Source organism: Staurois parvus, unplaced genomic scaffold, assembly GCF_062004578.1.
Source record: "Staurois parvus isolate SC_StPar_1 unplaced genomic scaffold, SC_StPar_1.0 ptg000879l, whole genome shotgun sequence".
In the NCBI taxonomy this organism is placed as follows: domain Eukaryota; kingdom Metazoa; phylum Chordata; class Amphibia; order Anura; family Ranidae; genus Staurois; species Staurois parvus.
Genome location: NW_028318675.1, coordinates 1,622,101 through 1,628,100, shown reverse-complemented (window position 1 = coordinate 1,628,100; position 6,000 = coordinate 1,622,101). Strand labels below are relative to the sequence as shown.

Genomic DNA, 6,000 nt, shown 5'->3' with positions numbered 1-6,000 from the left:
CTCTCTGACCTCTGGTGGGGCTCAGCCCCGCTTTTCTTCATGACTAAATCATGGACTAAATAAGGAAGTGCAGTACTTCTTGTGTTGGGAAGATGGCGATGAGTGATAGAGGGGGTGGGGACCCTCGTCCTATAATCCCCTCATCACTGTCCCTCCTATAAAAGACAGTTCTGGTTGTTTCCTCACTCTCTGACTAAGGTCCATGAATAAAGAAATGACCTGGTAGGAGATCAGAGGAGCCATTTCCTAGTTCCCTTGAGGGTGGAATTGTAAGCTCCTCAGAGACCAAGCTGCCTGATGTGGGTGGAGTCCTGGTTTGGGGGAACCAATCAGCTCCTGTCTAGTAATCCTCTTTGTCTTTGTATTTTAGTCCATGGCCGGGAGATGAGGAAAACCTCCGAGGATTGTCTCACTTTGTCTCCAGACTGGAAAGTAGAAGATGAGGACATCACACAGTATAGTCCAGGAGAAAACCCGGCTCCCTCCAATGTCCATCCGGCACCACCCAGTGTAGATGGACCATCAGATTCCTTGTATCCTGAGCAACCTCAGACTGTGCGGGACCGGGCCAGCCTTCCTACAGGGAAGAGCTTCTCCTGTATTGAGTGTGGGAAGGGTTTCCGTTCTACATACCATCTTAATAGGCATAAAAGATCTCACACGGGGGAGAAGCCGTATTCCTGTCCTGAGTGACGGAAATGTTTCAGTTCTAAATCCCTTCTTAATGTGCATAAAAGATTTCACAAGGAGGAAAAGCCGTATTCCTGTCCTGAGTGTGGGAAATGTTTTTCAGTGAAGTCCAGTCTTTACAAACATCAGAGATCTCAAACAGGGGAGAAGTCGTATTCCTGTCTAGAGTGCGGGAAATGTTTTTCAGAGAAGTCCAATCTTTACACACATCAGAGATGTCACACAGGGGAAAAGCCGTATTCCTGTCCTGAGTGCGGGAAATGTTTTTCAGTTAAGTCCAGTCTTTACAAACATCAGAGATCTCACACAGGGGAGAAGCCGTATTCCTGTCCTGAGTGCGGGAAATGTTTTTCAGTTAAGTCCAGTCTTTACAAACATCAGAGATCTCACACAGGGGAGAAGCCGTATTCCTGTCCTGAGTGCAGGAAATGTTTCAGTTCTAAATCCCATCTTAATGTGCATAAAAGATCTCACAAGGAGGAAAAGCCGTATTCCTGTCCTGAGTGCGGGAAATGTTTTTCAGTGAAGTCCAATCTTTACAAACATCAGAGATCTCACACAGGGGAAAAGCCGTATTCCTGTCCTGAGTGCGGGAAATGTTTTTCAGAGAAGTCCAATCTTTACAGACATAAGAGATCTCACATGGGGCAGAATCCACTTTCCTGTCCTGAGTGAGGGAAATGTTCCTCACTGAAGTCCTGTCTTCCTGTACATCAGGGGTCCCACACAACCCTGGAGGTGTATTAGTGCCTTGAGTGCGGGAAATGTCTTCTAGATGAATGTTGCTGGACATCCCAGCTCTCATGTGGGGAAGAAGCACACCCTGATATACACCTCAGATATACTCCATGGCTGATCTTCATCATGGAAGGAACAGTTGATAAGGAGATGAGAGGCCCCCAAAGACATGGATGAAGTGCAGTAAATGTCTGGGTGCAGAGTGGTCAGTAGATCCTGGAAATGAAGGACACAACTTCAGCCCTTCTTGGGTGTCGGAGTTGCGTTTCCTGATAATGATATAGCGGGTTACAGAGCTAGAAGCCGGGAGAGCCCAGATCTCGTTATCGGGGAACTTTACACAGACAACAAGAACTTCTGAAGTTGATGTCCTTCATTTCAAGGCTCTACAGAACAGTGGTGACCCCGAAGCGTCTCTCTGTCTTCAGTCCATCCTTCTCCCATCCCCCAACAGAAGGGAAGGAGAACTCCGCCCCAAACTAGGGGGGAACTTTCCTCTCATTATTTCCCTTGGCTTCTGTGTGGGTTTGGGTGGTTGGAGGAGTGCGGCACGAGAGGGAACACAGCTTGTTGTTCTATGTCTACATATGGGGTCTGGGTAGAGGGGATCCACCGGAAAATATTTCTACTCTTTGATTTTGTGCAAATCATTTCTGTTTACACTTTGAAGGGCGATATTATGTGTGGTTTGTAAAAGGGATTGGCCAAATAGATACCACCCCACTTAGAGAATAGATGAACTAGTATGACCAGCATTCATTCAGCCATGTCACATGTTGGGATCTTTTCTACAATACTTTGTTATAATAATGGAACACGTTGTGTATTGTATTGTACACCAATAATAATGACTCCGCCCCCACATTCCAGACAAGGGATCTCCCTGACCAATCGGATTCCTTCCTTTGTTATTTCCTGATTCTATGATTACAATCTTGTTAGAAGTAAAACTATAATAAAGAATTTATTGAGTGAAAAGAATTGTGTGTGTCGGGGCCACGATGGAGATCTTTGGGGCCCAAACATTTCTCACAGGAGACACTTTACAAGACTTTACAGGTCATCCAGTTTCTGGTTCACCATGAATAATGGCCCAGAGTGCAGGGGTCAGGAGACTACTTCATACAGCCCTGCAAACAACGTGCAGTGGTCAGGAGTTACATCCCAGAGTACAGAGTGTAGTGGTCAGGAGTATGTGATTTCCATCCCAGAGTACAGAATGTAGTGGTCAGGAGTATGTGATTTACATCCCAGAATACAGAGTGTAGTGGTCAGGAGTATGTGATTTACATCCCAGAATACAGAATGTAGTGGTCAGGAGTATGTGATTTACATCCCAGAGTACAGAGTGCAGTGGTCAGGAGTATGTGATTTCCATCCCAGAGTACAGAATGTAGTGGTCAGGAGTATGTGATTTACATCCCAGAATACAGAGTGTAGTGGTCAGGAGTATGTGATTTACATCCCAGAGTACAGAGTGTAGTGGTCAGGAGTATGTGATTTACATCCCAGAGTACAGAGTGTAGTGGTCAGGAGTATGTGATTTACATCCCAGAATACAGAATGTAGTGGTCAGGAGTATGTGATTTACATCCCAGAGTGCAGTGGTCAGGAGTATGTGATTTACATCCCAGAGTACAGAGTGTAGTGGTCAGGAGTATGTGATTTACATCCCAGAGTACAGAGTGTAGTGGTCAGGAGTATGTGATTTACATCCCAGAATACAGAATGTAGTGGTCAGGAGTATGTGATTTACATCCCAGAGTACAGAGTGCAGTGGTCAGGAGTATGTGATTTACATCCCAGAGTACAGAGTGTAGTGGTCAGGAGTATGTGATTTACATCCCAGAGTACAGAGTGTAGTGGTCAGGAGTATGTGATTTACATCCCAGAGTACAGAGTGTAGTGGTCAGGAGTATGTGATTTACATCCCAGAGTACAGTGGTCAGGAGTATGTGATTTACATCCCAGAGTGCAGTGGTCAGGAGTATGTGATTTACATCCCAGAGTACAGAGTGTAGTGGTCAGGAGTATGTGATTTCCATCCCAGAGTATAGAGTGCAGTGGTCAGGAGTATGTGATTTCCATCCCAGAGTACAGAGTGTAATGGTCAGGAGTATGTGATTTCCATCCCAGAGTACAGAGTGTAGTGGCAGGAGTATGTGATTTCCATCCCAGAGTACAGAGTGTAGTGGTCAGGAGTATGTGATTTACACCCCAGAGTACCGAATGTAGTGGTCAGGAGTATGTGATTTCCATCCCAGAGTACAGAGTGTAGTGGTCAGGAGTATGTGATTTACACCCCAGAGTACCGAATGTAGTGGTCAGGAGTATGTGATTTACATCCCAGAGTACAGAGTGTAGTGGTCAGGAGTATGTGATTTCCATCCCAGAGTACAGAATATAGTGGTCAGGAGTATGTGGTTTCCATCCCAGAGTGTAGTGGTCAGGAGTATATGATATACAATCCTCATACAGAGTGAAGTAGTCAGAAGTGGTATGTCATGTACAGCGCACAGTGGGTAAGATCATGTCTTATACAGCCCAGCATTTAGATGTGGCCATTGGTCAGGAACATGTCATACATGGCGCAGCAAAAGAGTGCAGTGGTTAGGAACATGTCACATACAGTCCTGTGTACAGAGTGCAGTGGTCAGGAGCATATCATATACAGCTCTGTGTATAGAGTGCAGTGGTCAGGATTATATCTTAGACCTGTGTATACAGTGCAGTGGTCAGGAACCTTTCATATACAGCCCTGTGTACAGAGTGCAGTGGTCAGGATTATATCTTAGGCCTGTGTACAGAGGTCAGGAACATATCATATGCAGCCCTATGTATAGAGTGCAGTGGTCATGTTTATATCTTAGTCCTGTGTACAGAGTGCAGTGGTCAGGAATATGTCATATACAGTCCCGTGTATAGAGTGCAGTGGTCAGGATAATATCTTAGGCCTGTGTACAGAGTGCAGTGGTCATGAGCATATTATATACAGCCCTGTGTACAGAGTGCAGTGGTTAGGAGTATACAATATACAGCACTGTGTACAGAGTGCAGTGGTCAGGAGTATGTCATATACAGCCCTGTGTTCAGAGTGCAGTGGTCAGGAGTATATCATATGCAGCCCTGTGTACAGAGTGCAGGGGTCAGGAGTATATCATATACAGCTTTGTGTACAGAGTGCAGTGGTCAGGGTTATATCTTAGGCCTGTGTACAGAGCGCAGTGGTCAGGAGTATGTCATATACAGTCCTGTGTATAGAGTGCAGTGGTCAGGAGTATATCATATACAACCCTGTGTATAGAGTGCAGTGGTCAGGGTTATATTTTAGGCCTGTGTACAGAGTGCAGTGGTCTGGGTTATATTTTAGGCCTGTGTACAGAGTGCAGTGGTCAGGTTTATATCTTAGGCATGTGTACAGAGTGCAGTGGTAAGAATTACATCTTAGGCCTGTGTACAGAGTGCAGTAGTCAGGAGTATATCTTAGGCCTGTGTACAGAGTGCAGTGGTCAGGGTTATATTTTAGGCATGTGTACAGAGTGCAGTAGTCAGGAGTATATCTTAGGCCTGTGTATAGAGCGCAGTGGTCAGGATTATATCTTAGGCCTGTGTACAGAGGTCAGGAACATATCATATGCAGCCCTATGTATAGAGTGCAGTGGTCAGGATTATATCTTAGGCCTGTGTACAGAGTGCAGTGGTCAGGAGTATATCTTAGGCCTGTGTACAGAGCGCAGTGGTCAGGAGTATATCTTAGGCCTGTGTACAGAGTGCAGTGGTCAGGATTATATCTTAGGCCTGTGTACAGAGTGCAGTGGTCAGGATTAAATCTTAGGCCTGTGTACAGAGTGCAGTGGTCAGGAGTATATCTTAGGCCTGTGTACAGAGCGCAGTGGTCAGGAGTATATCTTAGGCCTGTGTACAGAGTGCAGTGGTCAGGATTATATCTTAGGCCTGTGTACAGAGCGCAGTGGTCAGGAGTATGTCATATACAGCCCAGCATGCATAGTACAATGGTCAGGATTTTGTGGTATACAGCCCGGTATACAGAGTACACTGGTGAGGAATATAAATCCTTGTAAGGAATGCAGGTATCCAGCGACAGCAGGGATGACCAGATCGGTGGGCTATGCCTAAGAAATGTAGAATAAGACGGAGTAGGAGGAGTGTGATTACAGGGGGTGTAAAGTCAGGAGGTTTGTTACCTCCATGCATTCTATATATGAAGGTAAATACCCTTCTCTGTGCAGCAGCCCCCCCAATACTCACCTGAGCCCCATCCTGATCCAGCAATGTGCTCAAGATCCTCGGCAGTCTGGGGACTCTCCCTCCTCATTGGCTGAGACAGGAGCAGGGGCCATTGGCTCCTGCTGCTGTCAATCATGGCCAGTGAGCCAATGAGGGAGAGGGGACTCTGTGGGCACACAGAGCAGTGGCACGCTTCCGAGCCTGCTTGGATGCCCCCATAACAAGCTGCTTGCTGTGGGGGCACTCAGCAGGAGGGAGGGGCCAGGATCACCTGTGGGGGACCCGAGAAGAGGAGGATCCAGGCTGCTCTGTGTAAACCATCAC

The 6,000-nt window shown here is 46.4% G+C and overlaps 1 pseudogene; it reads left to right on the top strand.

The window, feature by feature from the left end:
* Positions 1-693: 693 nt before the first annotated feature.
* LOC149443033 (uncharacterized) overlaps positions 694-6,000 on the top strand; it is an 84,596-nt pseudogene continuing 79,289 nt past the window's right edge.